Source organism: Symphalangus syndactylus, chromosome 12 (assembly GCF_028878055.3).
Source record: "Symphalangus syndactylus isolate Jambi chromosome 12, NHGRI_mSymSyn1-v2.1_pri, whole genome shotgun sequence".
NCBI classification, from domain to species: domain Eukaryota; kingdom Metazoa; phylum Chordata; class Mammalia; order Primates; family Hylobatidae; genus Symphalangus; species Symphalangus syndactylus.
In genome coordinates, this window is record NC_072441.2 from 98,241,239 (window position 1) to 98,259,405 (window position 18,167).

An 18,167-nucleotide genomic window follows, 5' to 3' on the forward strand; every position below is an offset into this window, starting at 1 on the left:
GGAAAGAGGTGTGGAGCTGGGCTCCTCAGAACCACAGAAAGTAAGGCAAGGGAAGTAAAAGTATGGGCCAGGTTCAAGGGAAATCGCTGGATGATGAAATCCATTCTCCACATTGATGCCAGTCCTAATCTGACTGTGTCATGTATAAACTTCCTTTTTCAAAACTTTTATTTTAGGTTTGGGGGTACATGTGAAGGTTTGTTACATAGGTAAACACATGTCACAGGGGTTTGTCGTACATATTGTTTCATTACTCAGGTATTAAACCCAGTACCCAACAGTTACTTTTTCTGCTCCTCTCCGTCTTCCACCCTTGCTGCTCAAGTAGACCCCAGTGACTGTTGCTTCCTTCTTTGTGTTCATAAATTTTTATCATTTAGCTCCCACTTATAAATAAGAACATGCAGTATTTGGTTTTCTGTTCCTGAGCTAGTTTGGTAAGGATAATAGCCTCCAACTCCATCTGTGTTCCTGGAAAATACATGATCTCATTCTTTTTATGGCTGCATAGTATTCCATGGTGTATATGTACCACATTTTCTTTATTCAATTTGTCATTGATGGGCATTTATGTTGATTCTATGTCTTTGCTATTGTGAATAGTGCTGCAGTGAACATTTGCATGCATGTTTCTTTATGCGACAGTGATTTATATTTCTCTTGGTATGTACCCAGTAATGGGATTGCTGGGTGGAATGGTAGTTCTGCTTTTAGCTCTTTGAGGAATCGCCATACTGCTTTCCACAATGGTTGATTACACTCCCATTAACAGTGTATAAATGTTCCTTTTTCTTTGCAACCTCACCAGCATCTGTTATTTTTTGACTTTTTAATAATAGCCATTCTGACTGGTGTGAGATGGTATCTCATTGTGGTTTTGATTTCCATTTCTCTAATAATCAGTGATATTGAGCTTTTTTTCATGTGGTTCTTGGCCACATGTATGTCTTCTTTGAGAAGTGCCTGTTCACATATCCTTTTGCCCATTTTTTAATGGGGTTGTTTTTCTCTTGCAAATTTAAGTTCCTTACAGATGCCAGATATCAGATGTTTATCAGATGCATAGTTTGTAAATATTTTCTCCCATTCCATAGGTTGTCTGTTTACTCTGTTGATAGTTTCTTTCACTGTACAGAAGCTCTTAAGTTTAATTAGATCCAACTTGTCAATTTTTACTTTTGTTGTGATTGCTTTTGGTGTGCTTTTCATGAAATCTTTGCTTGTTTCTATATCCAGAATGGTACTACCTTGGTTGTCTTCCAGGATTTTTATAGTTTTGTGTTTTACATTTAAGTCTTTAATTCCTCTTGAGTTCATTTTTGTGTATGGCATAAGAAAGCAGTCCAACTTCCATTTTTTGCATATGGCTAACCAGTTATCACAGCACCATTTATTAAATAGGGAGTCTTTTCCCCATTGCTCATTTTTGTAAGCTTTATTGAAGATTAGATGGTCATAGATATGAGGCCTTATTTCTGGGCTCTCTATTCTGTTCCATTGGTCTATGTGCCTGTTTTTGTACTGGTAACATGCTGTTTTGGTTACTCTAGCCTTGTAGTATAGTTTAAAGTTGGGTAACATGATACATCCAGCTTTGTTCTTTTTGCTTAGGATTGCCTTGGCAATTCAGGCTCTTTTTTGATTCCATATGAATTTTAAAATAGTTTCTTCTAGTTCTGTGAAGAATGTCTTTGGTAGTTTGATAGGAATAGCATTGAATCTGTTAATTATTTTGGGCAGTATAGCCATTTTAATGATATTGATTTTTTCTTTACATGAGCATGGAGTGTTTTTCCATTCGTTTGTGTCTTCTCTGATTTCTTTGAGCAGTATTTTGTAATTCTCATTGTAGAGATCTTTTACCTCCCTTGTTAGCTGTATTCCTAGGTATTTTATTATTTATGTGACATTTTTGAGTAGGATTGCCTTCTGATTTGGATCTTGGTTTGGCTGTTGGTGTATAGGAATGCTAGCGATTTTTATACAAGGATTTTGTATCCTGAAACTTTGCTGAAGTTATTTATCAGCTGAAGGAGCTTCTGGGCTGAGACTATGGGGTTTCCTAGATATAGGAAATTCATAGCAATTCTAATTTCAGACAAAACAGATTTCAAGCCAACAACAATAAAAAAAGACAAAGAAGGGCATTACATAATGGTAAAGGGTCCAATTCAGCAAAAGACCTAACTATCCTAAATATATATGCACCCAACACAGGAGCACCCAGATTCATAAAGCAAGTTCTTAGAGACCCACAAAGAGATATAGATTCCCACACAATAATGGTGGGAGACTTCAACACTCCACTGACAATGTTAGATCATGAAGCCTGTAAATTAGCAAAGATACTCAGCACCTAAACTCAATATTGGGTCAATTGGGTTTGCTAGACCTTTACAGAACTCTCCACCCAAAACCAACAAAATATACATTCTTCTCATTGCCAGATGGCACATACTCTAAAATCAACCACATAATTGGACACAAAACGATTCTCAACAAATGTAAAAGAACTGAAATCATACCAAACACACTCTCGGACCACAGCAAAATAAAAATAGAAGACTGAAAATTGCTCAAAACCATGCAATTACATGGAAATTAAACAACATGCTCCTGAATGACTATTGGGTAAATAATGAAATTAAGACAGAAATCAAGACTTTCTTTGAAAATAATGAGAACAAAGATACAATATGTCAGAATCTCTGGGATACAGCTATGGCAATGTTAAGAGGGAAATTCATAGAATTCATAGCACTAAATGTCCACATCAGAAAGTTAGAAAGATCTAAAATTAACAACCTAACTTCGCAATGGAAAGAACTAGAGAAGCAAGAACAAATCAACCCCAATGGTAGCAGAAGATGAGAAATAACAAAAATACGAGCTGAAATGAAGGAAATCAAAACACGAAAAAACATTCAAAAGATCAATGACTCCAAGAGTTGTTTTTTGTTTTGTTTTTCTGTTTTTTTTTGGGTTTTTTTTGGAAAAAAATAAGAAAGGCTGGGCATAGTGCCTCACGCCTGTAATCCCAGCACTTTTAGAGGCCGAGACAGGCGGATCACGAGGTCAGGAGATAGAGACCATCCTAGATAATATGGTGAAACCCCATCTCTACTAAAAATACAAAAAAATTAGCCAGGCGTGGTGGCGGATGCCTGTAGTCCCAGCTACTCCGGAGGCTGAGGCAGGAGAATGGTGTGAACCCACGAGGTGGAGCTTGCAGTGAGCCGAGATCGTGCCACTGCACTCCAGCCTGGGCAACAGAGCAAGACTCTGTCTCAAAAAAAAAACCAAAACATAACCAAGAAAAAAAAAAAAGACCACTACCTAGACTAATAAAGAAGAAAATAGAGAAGATCCAAATAAACACAATTAGAAATGATAAAGGAAATGTTACTACTGACCTCACATTTAAAAAAACAACCACCAGAGACTACTATGACCACATCTACACACACAGACTAGAAAACCTAAAAGAGATGAATAAATTCCTGGACACATACACCCTCCCAAGACTGAGCAAGGAAGAAATTGATTCCCTGAACAGACCAATAATGAGCTCCGAAATTGAATCAGTAATAAATAGCCTACCAACCAAAAAAAGGCCAGGACCTGAAGGACTCACAGCTGAATTCTACTAGATGTACAAAGAAGAGCTGGTACCATTCCTACAGAAATTATTCTAAAAAATTGAGCAGAAAGGACTCCTTCCCAACTCATTCTATGAGGCTAGCACCATCTTAATGGTAAACTTTCAATGACTCTCCACCACCAAGAGGATGAATTTCTATCTTCTTAGAATGGCATATAAAGCTTTTGTGATTTGGCCCTGGCTTCCCTCTCCACTCCTGCAGCTGTACTTAAGTACTGTAGGTCCCTTAGGGAGCCCTAATTTGTGGCATTTTTACATGTTACTTCCTTGGCATATATATTTTATTTTATTTTTGTCAGGCCCAGACCACTCAGATTTTGCTGACTCCAGTAAAGCTTCCCTTACTCCTCGGGTGCTGGGCTAAGTACCCCTATTCTGGGCTCCCTTCTGCTTACCATATCACGGCACTTCCGTGACTTCATAATCGTCTGTTTACCTGCCATTTCTTCTATTAAATTCTGAGCTCCCTGATGGAGTATTCACGGTTAGTGTCTCAGTTTCTATTACTGGCCCTAGTACACTTCAGGAACTCAAAAGCTTTGCTGATATAATGCAAAGTGATAAAAAAGTAGAAAGACGGGATAATCTTGATTTCTGAAGGCATCAAACAGGAATTAGAACAAAGCAGCAGGAAAAACGAAGGGCTTTTTTTTTTTTTTGAGACGGAGTCTCGCTCTGTCACCCAAGCTGGAGTGCAGTGGCGCGATCTCGGCTCACTGCAAGCTCCGCCTCCCGGGTTCACGCCATTCTCCTGCCTCAGCCTCTCCGAGTAGCTGGGACTACAGGCGCCCGCCACCGCGCCCGGCTAGTTTTTTGTATTTTTAGTAGAGACGGGGTTTCACCGTGGTCTCGATCTCCTGACCTCGTGATCCGCCCGCCTCGGCCTCCCAAAGTGCTGGGATTACAAGCGTGAGCCACCGCCCCCCACCAAACGAAGGGTTTTTTAAGTTCCATGAGAACTACGGTGTGCAAGACTGGTCAAAACAGTACAATGCAAGTGGCAAGAATCAGGAAGTGCACAGAAACAAGAAGCTTGGTCCACACTGGGATCAGGCAAGCATCTGGGAGAAGATTGTAGCAAGACTGGATCCTGAGGTAAAATCCTGTCTAGTTAGGAAATCTCATTCTCTCTCTCTCTCTGTTTTTTTTTTTTTTTTGAGACGGAGTTTCACTCTTGTTGCCCAGGCTGGAGTGCAATGGCGCGATCTCGGCTCGCCGCAACCTCCAACGCCTGGGTTCAAGCGCTTCTCCTGCCTCAGCTTCCCGAGTAGCTGGGATTACAGGCATGTGCCACCACGCCCGGCTAATTTTGTATTTTTAGTAGAGACAGGGTTTCTCCATGTTGGTCAGGCTGGTCTCAAACTCCCAATCCAGGGTGATCTGCCCACCTCGGCCTCCCAAAGTGCTGGGATTACAGGTCTGAGCCACCGCGCCCGGCCCTCTCTTTTTTTTTAAGAGGAGCCAACCCGAGGATATGAGCACTCTGAAGTCCATAGTTTCATTAGGTGAGTGTGTACACTTGGTAAGAGAGATAGATATGTTGAAATTGTGAGTAGGTTATATTAATAACAAAATCCTCACTCATTTCCTGCTATGCAAGAGGTCAGAAGAAACTAACTAGGTTATAAATGACGTTAATCCTTCTGTGAATGTTGATTAGAAGGTGCTCACTTGATGTCACAGATGAGCTAATTGCAAACATGCCTGCAATCCTAGATGAACTTTGGAGAACCTCTTGATTTATATAGTGATTCATGAATGGGTGCACTCTTCATCTACCTCCTTTTTCGAGAACCTGAGCCACCACTCCTAAGCACTGGCGTAGAAGCATGCAAAGTCTTAAAGCATCAGCAGTTTTATAGATTTGAGCCCATCATAAAAATATAAAACAAAGTGAATAAGGTCATCCGTGTGAAAGATGATCTGCTTTGTATTATGGACACATTTTGGCCCCATCTTGATTTTTTTTTTCTCTCCACCATTTCCTGTAACTGGCCTGTTTTGAGTGATGTATTGGAAAGAAAGCCTGTGTCAGATATCTTCAGCTGCCTGTCATGAGTAATTAAAACCAGTTGTGTTATTGCTTTCCTTAGTTCCAGCTGACTCTGATGCTTTGGTGTCCATGCCAAAAAACTACCTCTTATAATCATCAGAGGCCAGTGTTTTTGCAGAGGTCACTGCAAGCTAATTAAGCAAATATGTGAAAAATAGTTTTAAATTATCTCTATTAGTGGAGTGTGTGTATACATGTATTTAGAGTGGGGGTTGAAGAGAGACTTTTAAAACAATAGCTGACTTCCAGAACTAGTAATTTGGTGTCAGAGAACTACGTGTATATGGCACCTTTGTACATTCATTAAGTTGGCACAATTTGACCTTTTGTTGCATGACAGACACTGTATTAGTTTCAGCAAATAAACATATAGAAAATGTCTTAAAAGATCATGGGTCAGTAATGGGACAGATAGATACATAAATGATAGTAATAATTCAGGATAAAATGGACTAAATGAGTGGTATGTACAAAAAGTTTAAAAAAATAGGTAAAAGAGTAACTCCATCTCTGGGATTTGAGGGAGGTTACAGAGATTCATTCATTCAACACATTTTTTGGTTTTGTTTTGTTTTGTTTTTGAGAAAGAGTCTTGCTCTGTCACCCAGGCTGGAGTGCAGTGACATGATCTTGGCTCACTGCAACCTCCGCCTCCCATGTTCAAGCGATTCTTGTGCCCCAGCCTCCCAAGTAGCTGGGATTACAGGCATGTGGCTAATTTTTTGTATTTTTAGTAGAGATGGGGTTTCGCCATGTTGCCCAGGCTGGTGTCAAACTCCTGAACTCAAGTGATCCACCTGCCTCGGCCTCCCAAAGTGCTGGGATTACAGGCATGAGCTATTGTGCCCAGACTCAACACATTTTTTAATGCCTACTATGTGCCAGGCACTGCTCAAGGATCTCAGGCTACATCAAGGAATAAAACCAAGGTCCCTGGCCTTGTAGAGCTTATACTCTAGGAGAGGTGGAAAGGTCATAAATATAAATAAGTAAATTATTTTTATGTTAGAAAGTGGTGTGGGGGGGAATAGAGTAGAAGAGGGGGATTGAAATTCACGGGGGGATGTTTGTAACTTCAAAGGGTTGTCGGTATTGGCTTCATTGAAGAGGTGGCATTTGAGAAAAGAAATGCAAAGATGCGGGCATAAGCCGTGTTGATATCTGGGGAAAAAAGGAACAGCTAGTGCAATGCCCTAAGTTTTGAGTGTGCCTGGCCCATTTGAGAGACAGCAAGAGGTCAGTGCAGCTGCAACAGTGAATGAGGGAGAGAGTGTAGTCGTATGTGAGGTTCAAGAATATGACTGGGGCAAGATTATGTAGGATCTTGTAGGTCATTGAAACGACTTTCGCTTTTATTCTGAGTGAGAAGGGGAGCATTGCAGAGAAGTGACATATGAGTTGTGTCTTAAAAAGATTCCTCGCTTCTGTGTCAAGAAATGATAACTGGGGTAAGAATAGAAGCAAGGAGACCAGTTAGACCAGGACTTGGTAAACTATGGTTCATGATCCAAATCTGGCTTATTGCTTTTTGTAAATAAACTTTTATTGGGACATAGCTAGTCCCATTTGCATTACCATAATAGAGGTGAGTAGTTGCCACAATGACTGTATGGCCCATGAAACAAAGAAATACTTACTATATCACTCCATATGAAAAACGTTGCTGTCCCCTATGTTAGAATATTGCTGCATTTCAGGAGAGAGGTGATGGTGGCTCCCACCAGGGTGTAGCACCGAAAGTAGTGAGAAGTGTTTGGGTTCTGCATATATACAAAATTAAAACCAACTAGATTTGCTGAATGATTGGGTGGGAGGGTGTAATAAAGGAAAAGTCAAAGATGAATGTCAAATGTTTGGCCTGAACTACCAGGAGAACATAGTTTCTGTCATTTGAGATAGGGGAAGTTGGTGGTAAAACAGTTTTCATGGTGAAAGAAGATCAAGAATTAGAGCAGCTTAAACTCAACCTTGGTGAGTGTTGGGATGACACCAAGTGAAAATGTTGAGGAGCCAATTGAATATGCAAATCTAAGTTCAGAAGAGACTACTAGGCTGAAAATGGAATATTGGGAGCCATCAGCACAGAGATGATGTTTAAGGTCATGATTCTGGATGAGATTACCAAAGGAATGAGTAAACACAGAGAAAAGAACGAAGGATGAATCCTAGAACTCATAATCATTAAGTTTGGGAAGAAAAGGAAAAACCATTAAAGGATACTAAGGAGGAATGACCAATAAAGTAGACCAGTAAATTAAATCAAGAGTAGGGTGTTCTGGAAGCCAAATGAAGAAAGTTTATCCAGGAGGACAGAGGAATCGAATATATCAAATATTTCTGATAAGTCAAATAAGAAGAGAACTGATAATTGACTATTGCAATTTTGGTAGACTAGGTAGGACCAAAAATTGGATTGGAATAGGTATAATTAAGTTTGGAAAGAGAAGAATCAGAGAGAAGGAGTACAGAAAACTCAAGGAGTTTTTGCTGGAAAGGGAGACAAATTTGCAAACAAATAAAGCAATGTGTCAGGCAAGGGAAGTAGGATTAAGAGAAAGATTCTTGTTTATAAGATGGAAGAAATCATTTTTCATATAATTTCAACTTTTATTTTAGATTCAGAGGTATATGTGCAGGTTTGTTATATGGATATACTGGGTGATGCTGATGTTTGGGGTATGATTTATTCTGTCACCCAGGTAGTGAGCATAGTACCCAGTAGTTTTTCAACCCTTGCCTACCTCTCTTCTTTCCACCCTAGAAGTCCCCAGTGTCTACTGTTGCCATCTTTACATCTATGACTACCCAATGCATAGCTTTCACTTACAAGTGAGAACATGTGGTATTTGTTTTTCTGTTCCTGCATTAATTCACTTAGGATAATGGCCTCCAGCTGCATCCATGTTGCAGCAAAGGACATAAGTTCATTCTTTTTTATGACCATGTATTATTTGATGGTGTATATGTACCACATTTTCTTTATCCAATCCACTACTGATGGACACCTAGGTTGATTCCATGTCTTTGCTATTGTGAATATTGCTGCAATGAACATACACATGCATGTGTCTTTTTGGTAGAATGATTTATTTTCCTTTGGGTATATAGTCAGTAATGGGATTACTGGGTGGAACAGTTGTTTCATTTTAAGTTCTTTGAGAAATTTCCAAGCTTCTTTCCACAGTGGCTGAACTAATTTACATTATTTCCAGCAGTGTATAAGCATTCCTTTTTCTCTGCAGCCTCATTAGTGTCTGTTGTTTTTTGACTTTTTAATAACAGCCATGCTGCCTGGTGTCAGATGGTATCTTATTGTGGTATTGACTTGCGTTTCTCTGATGATTAGTGATGTTGAGCATTTTTTTCATGTTTGTTGGCTGCTTGGATGTTTTCTTTTGAGAAGTGTCTGTTCATGTCTTTTGCCCACTTTTTAATGAGGTTATTTGTTTTTTGCTTATTGAATTGTTTAAGTTCCTTGTAGATCCTGGATATTAGAACTTCATGATATGCATATTGTGAATGTTTTCTCTCATTCTGTAGGTTGTCTGTTTATTTTGTTAATGGTTTCCTTGGCTATGCAGAAGCTCTTTAGTTTAATTAGGTCCCACTTGTCAAATTTTGTTTTTGTTGCAATTGCTTTTGAGGACTTAGTCATAAATTGTTTCCAAGGCCAATGTCCAGAGTGGAGTTTCCTAGGTTTTCTTCTAGGATTCTTATAGTTTGAGGTGAAGGTGGAAGAAATAATTTAATGGTGTGTATGTATTTTGATGGGAAAGATTTGATAGAGATGGAGAAATTAATGATTTAAGAAAGGAATTGCTAGTGTAATGTCATTGAGTAGTTAAGACAAGATAGAATCTGATTTGCAAATGGGAGGATTGAATTTTAAATAGAAACATGGATAAATAAATCCTCCCTAGAAGCAGGTGGGAGTTTATGTGTGCAGATTCTGGAGCAGGTGGTGGGTGTCTATGGAAATCTTTTTTTGTTTGCTTTAATTTTCTAAGTGAAGTAGAAAAAAAAGATCATTATCTGAGAGTAAAGATCGAGGTGGTATATTGTGGGTTTGAGAAGAGAGGAGAAAGAACAAAATAGCCATCAAGTATACGGTAGAATGAATGGATTGGAAAAGTATAGTATGATCATCAAGCAGCAGACAGGCTAACTTAAGGTTCATAATCTTGTACATTTGTCTTCAGCTCATTCTTTTGCATGGTTGTAGGCACAATGATAAATTTAAGCAGGGTTGTGATTTTTTCGAGTGAGTATAGCAGGGACAAAGAATTGAGAGTGTATACAAATAAGTGAATATGCTAATTAACCATGGAATTTAAGATGAGTAAGCATGAAAGAGAGGATATTAATGAGGTTACAGACAGTGGAAAGACAGGAAGAGGAATGGATTGGAGATCCTGGCGAAATTGGAATTGAGGAATTAGAGGGAATAAAGTGATAGATGGAAGTTATGGTCAGAGAATGGGATAAACTAAATTGAGATCGTACAGGGATTATTGATGATGAGAGGGTCTAGGTTTATGAACATATAAACATATGGCTGAGGTAGTATGAGGGTTAGATCACTGAAAAAGAGGAGTTTAACTGAGAGGCTAGAGTGTTAGATTGAATCCCTAATGGGTGTATTGCAATCATCCCAGAATTAAGACATAAGTAGTAGGGTGAAAGTGAACCAAGAACTAAAATCAGTGGGAAATAAAGGGGTATTACCTGGGGGCTGGTTGGTGACATAAACAATGAGGGATAATGAGTAATATGATTTATATGAGATTAACCCCTAGAGTACTTAGTGAGGAGACAAAGAAAGAGAATAGTTTGGAAATAGCAATGAGGAGCAAATGTGAACCTACTGCACATATGATTTAAATTTTTACATGGGACTCCAAGGATAAGTAGTTTTTCTTAAGGCAGGGAGGCAGAGTCTGGGGTAAGAATATTTCAGGCATAGGGAAATCACTGGGCATTTAATTGCATGTGAAAAGACATGTAATTTAAGATATGGTGAATATATCCACATGGCTGGGTTATCAAGTGGGAGCATGGTGGCTACAGATGTAGAGATATCAGGACATGGTAAAGCAAGATGGAAGAAAACGAAGTTGCTGAGACTAGCTAGGTTGGGGCAGATTGTGCAAAGAGACTACCTAAGGTTTTTAGTCAGGGCACTGATCTCATCAGATTATTTCACAAAAATAAATCTTGCTATAATGTAGAAAGAGAGTTAGAGGCAAAGAAGGCAACTAGAAAGTTACAGCAATAATGAAAACTACAGATAGAAGGGTTTGAACTTAGGCAGTTCAAGGCATAGAGGAAACATTGGGCAGGGAAAATCAATAGGAGCTGGTGATTGTTTGAATGTGGTTAGTGAAGCAAGGAGGGGGAATCAAGGAAGATTTGAAGGTTTTTGACTACAGCCACTGGGTAAAATATATTACTTTTTACTAGTTTAGGGAATAAAGGAGAACAACTAAGGTAGATTGACAGATTAGACATCTTTTAATAGGCAATAACATCTCAGACTCCTAAGGCATATACCTTATTCTCTAGATAGATGTTTATTTATTTCATGCAACTCTTCATTCCTTAAAGTATCTTCAACACTAGTGAGGACTCCGAGAGATATTTTCAACACTGGTGAGGATTCCAAGAGACCAATCGTATTCATTTATCTAAATGATTTAGTCAATTTAGAAATAGACTTTAGTCAATTTAGAAATAGACCTGAGGACCAAGGATCACATATTAGTTTACTATATATAAAGCAAAGTTGGAGAATGCATCTTGGATCTGCATTCCAAACTTTCTTGCTCCCATGTCCTACTTCTTCCTACCTCACAAGTCTAGATCTTGGGATATGATTACCCCTGCCTGTCTGCTGCACCCCGTCCCCTCTCCAAAACAAACATCTAGTGTGATGGGTTAATATTTGCCAAGACAGATACAAAGAGATCTGCAGTCTCCCTTGATCCAGGGAGAATGGACGGCCCTGACAGGAAAGGAGAAAAGGATTGCTACATCTCTATACTTTCTCTCCACAGTGAAACAGGAGCAAGCAAAAAGACCACAGCTTGCTTTGTGAGTCTAATCACTTTTCCAAATCCTAATGACAGGAGCATTACTTTGACTGTGGGAAGGAATGAGTAAGATATAGAAAAGGGACAGAAATGTCCCCTCTTCCCTTACTGATCTCTCCTGGAAGTGGAATGGAAATCTTTGCCTCTCTATGGAAATGGAGGAATGGGATAATAAGCACTTGCCTAGAGAGGAGAGAGTCCATGTTAGATGTAAGCAAACTGGCAATATAAGTGCAGGTAAGGTAGTCTGGTCATATGTGGTCCCTAAGTAGGGAAACATACCTCCCTATGTACAAAATATAGGGCCAGAACACTCTAAGGGAAACAGAAGATAGAAGAGTCAGGTAATACATTCAGAATGAAAAAAAAAAATCAAGGTGCTGGGAAAAGATGACTGAAGCTCAGTATATCAATTACATCAGTGATTGGATCGCAGGTTGAACTAGGTGAAAAGAGGAATGTTTAGTATATGGATGCAAGGGTGATATAAAACTCAATGGCAAGAATGCAGCCAGACCTTGGGATGCGACCAGAGATGAGAAAGCTGCTGGAAACCAGGAAATAGACTCTTTCTATTCAAGCTTTGCTTTGTTCTGAACATATGCTTGAGTTTTCTCTTTCCTTGTGGGTGGCATTCTCTGCTCCCTAGTCCACATAACAGAAAACATGGGCAACCTCAGCTTCCCACTTTGCATGTTCTGGATTCAGCCACAGGGAACAAATGATGGAGTGATGGACTATCTCTGTCTTGGTAGCCCTTGCCCTTGCTTTCAATTCCCATTTCACTGAGAATGGTCACCAGTTGTTCTGGCAGAGTCTCACTTCTTCTCCTATCAATCAACTGTGGCCAGGGAGTAAGGTCACATTGTGCAATATGGCTGTGTCTCTCTCTTTCTGTCCACCCCACACTCTCAGAGGCCTTTGAACCAAAGCAACTCCATCTTGAACAGGAGCTGGGCAAAATAATGCTGAGACCTACTGGGCTGCATTCCCAAGCAGTTAAGGCATTCCCAGTGACAAGATGAAATAGGAGGTTAGCACAAAATACAGGTCATAAAGACCTTGCTGATAAAACAGGTTGCAGTAAGGAAGCTGGCTAAAACCCAACAAAAATCAAGATGGCAATGAGAGTGACCTCTGGTTTTGCTCACTGCTATGCTCCCACCAGCGCCATGACAGTTTACAAATGGCATGGCAGTGTCAAGAAGTCACCACGCTCTATGGTCTAAAAAGGGGAGGCATGAAAAATCCACCCCTTATTTAGCATATAATAAAGAAATAATCATAAAAATGGGAAACCAGCAGCCCTTGGGGGCTGCTCTGCCTATGGAATAGCCACGCTTTATTGCTTTGCTTTTTTAATAAACTCATGTTCAACTTACTCTATGGACTCTCCTAGAATTCTTTTTTTTTGTGTGAGATTCAAGAACCCTCTGTTGGGGTCTGGATTGAGACCCCTTTCTGGTAACACAGCTATGAGCTATAGGTGAGGAGCACAGTTAAAGGAGGAGGCAAGCTGGGAAGGTACTCCAAAATTGTCTTCAGTGCCTGAGTGTCTTCATGGTCTTCTTTGTCTTCAGTGACTAAGATCAGAAAACAATAAGAAAATTTAAATTCATGTAATACGTGCGTGCTATGCCCTAGAGATATAATTAAGCAGTCTCTTGAGAGGAATTCTTTAAAAGATTTTCTTGGGAAGTCATTTCACACCTGCATTTGGAACCTTAGCAAGAATAAGAAGGCTACAATTTTCCTGCACCGTTGGGTTAAATACGTGTACAGAAAGGATTTGGGTTATTGCAAGAAGAACAAAAGGATGTCCTGGAAGACTGTCTGATTCTCACCGTCTTTAGGAATATTTGTCAAAAAGGAAAAAGTAATGTGGCAGACAGGCCCTCTGTGTCTACCAGATGTTCTTTGACAATATGTATTGTTAAAACGGAAATTTAAATTATGAGAACCAGGCCCATCAAACAATGAAATATCTTGTGATGTTTTGAGTCCTATTCAATAGGCCTTTCTGAATATTGCTCTGAGTCTAGCCACCATTTCTTTCTTTTTAAAAATCGTATGATTTAAGGTGAACACCATGCTATTTTGATATACATAGTGAAATTATTACAATGGGTGAGCAAATTAACATATCCGTTTCTTGAAAGGAAATGTAAGTTTATCTCTGAGATACTAACTGTTTGGCATTTCCTTGGATCAGAAAGTACATGAGAAGAACTTTTCTCTGTCTCTTCCTCACTTCAGCCCTTTGGAATTTCCTTTCAAATGGTGGGAAAATAACAGTAATAAGAACTCAGTGAATGCTAAGTTCTTTACATCTATGATTTTACTTAATTCTTTCAACAGCCCTGTGAGATAGGTGTTTGCACTTTGAAAGTATAGAAACTAAGCCTTAGAGAGTTTAAGAAAGTAGCCCAAGGTCATGTGACTGGTTAAAGGACCAATCGCAAACTGGATCCCAGCGCTGCTGATATAAAAGTCTGTACTCTCAAAATAAACATCACCAATATGATGATGTCTGGGAAACATGAAAAGATTATATTTATAATAATTTATTTATATGACTCTGTTATAAGAAGAAATGGATTCAAACATTTGATTCTATATGAGAAAAACTTGGAAGTAGATGAGCAAGTAGAGCTTCATAAACTTGATTTAGTAGTTTTCCTGAGTGTATCTGAGTGAGGGTAATGCCTTTCCCCTTCCACTCCCAACAAGATTCTTGTCCCACTCATGTATAACGTCAGAAGATTCTTCAGATTATTTTTTCTTTTCTTAAATTTTGATTATCTTTTATTAATACATAATATTTGTACATGTTTATGGGGTACATGTGATATTTTGTTACATGTATACAATGTGTAATGATCAAATAATGGTATTTAGGATATCCATTACCTCTATCATTTATCATTTCTTTATGTTGGGAACATTTTAAATCTTTCATTCTAGCTATTTTGAAATATACAATATATTGTCGTCAGCTATAGTCACTCTCCTGTGCTATTGAACACTAGAATTTATTCCTTCCATCTGACTTTATGTTTGTACTCATTAACCAACCTCCCTTCATCACTCCCTCCCCACTCCCTTCCCAGCCTCTGGTAACTCTCATTCTACTCTCTACCTCTATGAAATCAGCTTTTTTTTTTTGCTCCCATATACAGGTGAGAACATGCAATATCTGTCTTTCTGTACTTGGCTTATGTCACTTAACATAATGACCTCCAGTTCCATCCAGGTTGCTGCAAATTACAGGATTTCATTCTTTTATATGGATAAATAGTATTCCATTGTGTGTATACCACATTTTCTTTAACCATTTATTCACTGATGGACTATTAGGTTGATTACATATCTTGGCTGTTGTTAATAATGCTGCAAAAAACACAGGGGTACAGATATCCATTTGTATACTGCTTTTCTTTCCTTTGGATAAATATCTAGCAGCTGGAGTGCTGAATCTTATGGTATTTGTATTTTTAGGTTTTTTTTTTTTTTAAGTTCAGCGGTACATGTGCAGGATGTGCAGGTTTGTTATATAGGTAAACGTGTGCCATAGTGGTTTGCTGCACCTAGGTGGTGTCCCATCACCTAGGTATTAAGTCCAACATCCATTAGATATTCTTCCTGATGCTCTCCCTCCTGGCTTCACACCCTCTGACAGGCCCTAGTGTGTATTGTTCCCCGTCATGTGTCCATGTGTTCTCATCATTCAGCTCCCACTTAGAAGTGAGAACATGCAGTATTTGGTTTTCTGTTCCTGAGTTAGTTTGCTGAGGATAATGGCCTCTAATTCCATCCATGTCCCTGCAAAAGACATGATCTTGTTTCCTTTTATGGCTGCATAGTGTTCCATGGTGTATATGTACCACATTTTCTTTATCCAGTCTATCATTGATGGACACTTAGGTTGATTCCGTATCTTTGCTATTGTGAATAGTGCTGCAACGAACATACACATGCATGTATCTTTATAACAGAATGATTTATATTCCTTTGGGCATATACCCAATAATGGGATTGCTGGGTTAAATAGTATTTCTGCCTCTAGGTCTTTGAGGAATCATCACACTATCTTCCACAATGGTTGAAATAGTTTACACTCCCACCAACAAGGTATAATTATTCCCTTTTTTCTGCAACCTCACCACTAGCATCTGTTGCTTTTTGACTTTTTTTTTCGAGCCAGGGTCTTATTCTGTCTCTCAGCCTGGGGTGCAGTGGCATGATCTTGGCTCCTTGCAACCTCTGCCCCCTGGTCTCAAGTCATCCTCCTGCCTTAGCCTCCCAAGTAGCTGGGACCACAGACATGTGCCACCATGTCTGGCTAATTTTTGTATTTTTTGTAGAGACAGAGTTTCAACATGTTTCCCAGGCTGGTCTCAAACTTCTGAGCTCAAGGAATCTGCCCACATTGTCCTCCCAAAGTGCTGGGACTACAAGTGTGAGCCACCGCATCCAGCCTTGACTTTTTAACAATAGTCATTCTGACTGGCATGAGATGGCATCTCATTGTGGTTTTGATTTGCATTTCTGTAATGATCAGTGATGCTGAGCTTTTTTTTCATGTTTGTTGGCCCCATGTATATCTTCTTTTGAGAAGTGTTTGTCCACGTCCTTTGCCCACTTTTTAATGGAGTTGTTTTTTTCTCATAAGTTTGTTTAAGTTCCTTGTAGTTGCTGGATATTAGGATTTTGTCAGATGCACAGATTGCAAAAATTTTCTCCCATTCTGTAGATTTTCTGTTCACCCTTATGATAGTTTCTTCTGCTATGCAGAAGCTCTTTAGTTTAATTAGATTCCATTTGTCAATTTTTGTTTTTGTTGCAATTGCTTTTGGCATTTTCACCATGAAATCTTTGACTGTGTCTGTGTCCTAAATGACATTGCCTAGATTTTCTTCTAGGATTTTTATAGTTTTGCATTTTACCTTTAAGTCTTTAATCCATCTTGAGTTTTTGTATCTGATGTAAGGAAGGGGTCCTGTTTTAATTTTCTGCATATGGCTAGCCAATTCTCCCAGCACCAATTATTAAATAGGAAATTGTTTCCCTATTGCTTGTTTTTGTCAGGTTTGTTGAAGATCAGATGGTTGCAGCTGTGCAGTCTTATTTTTGGGTTCTCTATTTTGTTCCAGTGGTCTATGTGTCTGTTCTTGTACCAGTTCCATGCTGTTTTGGTTACTGTAGTCCTGTAGTATAGTTTGAAGTCGGATATTGTGATGCCTCCAGCTTTGTTGTTTTTGCTCAGGATTGTCTTGGCTATTCAAGCTCTTTTTCATTTCCATATGAATTTTAAAATAGTTTTTCCTAATTCTGTGAAGAATGTCCACAGTAGTTTAATGGGAATAACATTGAATTTATAAATTGCTTTGGGCAGTATGGCTGTTTTCACAAAACTGATTTTTCCTATCCATGAGCATGGAATGTTTTTCCATTTGTTTGTGTCATCTCTGATTTCTTTGAGCAGTGGTTTGTAGTTCTCCTTGAAGAGGTCCTTCGCTTCCCTTGTTAGTTTTATTCCTAGGCATCTTATTCTTTTTGTGGCAATTGTGAATGGGAGTTCATTCATGATTTGACACTCTGCTTGCCTGTTGTTGGTGTATAGGAATGCTCGTTATTTCTGCACATTGATTTTGTATCCTCAGACTTTGTTGAAGCTTCAGAAGCTTTTAGGCTGAGACAATGGGGTTTTCTAGGTACAGGATCATGTCATCTGCAAACAAAGGTAGTTTGACTTCCTCCCTTCCTATATGAATACAGTTTATTTCTTTCTCTTGCCTGATTGCCCTGGCCAGAACTTCCAATACTGTGTTGAATAGGAATGGTGAGAGAGGGCATCCTTGTCCTGTACCAGTTTTCAAGAGGACTGCTTCCAGCTTTTGCCCATTCAATGTGATATTGGTTATGGATTGGTCTTATTATTTTGAGCTATGTTCCTTCAATACCTAGTTCATTGAGAGGTGTTTTGTTTTGTTTTGCCAGAGTCTTGCTTTGTTACCCAGGCTGGAGTGCAGTGGCATGATCACAGCTCACTGCAAGCTCCATCTCTGAGGTTTAAAAGATTATCCTGCCTCAGCTTCCCGAGTAGCTGGGACTACAGGTGTGTGCCACTACACCTGGCTAATTTTTGCATATTTAGTAGAGATGGGGTATCACCATGTTGGCCAGGCTGGTATCAAACTCCTGACCTCAAGTGATCTGCCTGCCTTGGCCTCCCAAAGTGCTGAGATTACAGGTGTAAGCCACCACACCCAGCCAGTCACTGCGCCTGGCTGAAAGTTTTTAACATGAAGGGATGTTGAATTTTATTGAAAGCCTTTTCTGCATCTATTGAAATAATCACGTG

General features: G+C 39.2%; 1 long non-coding RNA gene across 1 annotated transcript in view; it reads left to right on the plus strand.

Annotated features, from left to right (window-relative positions):
• Positions 1-4,330: 4,330 nt before the first annotated feature.
• LOC134734527 (uncharacterized) overlaps positions 4,331-18,167 on the plus strand; it is a 64,018-nt gene continuing 50,181 nt past the window's right edge. The window contains exon 1 of the long non-coding RNA XR_010117623.1: positions 4,331-4,756. This is a non-coding gene — a long non-coding RNA (uncharacterized lncRNA). The remainder of the gene's footprint in view (positions 4,757-18,167) is intronic.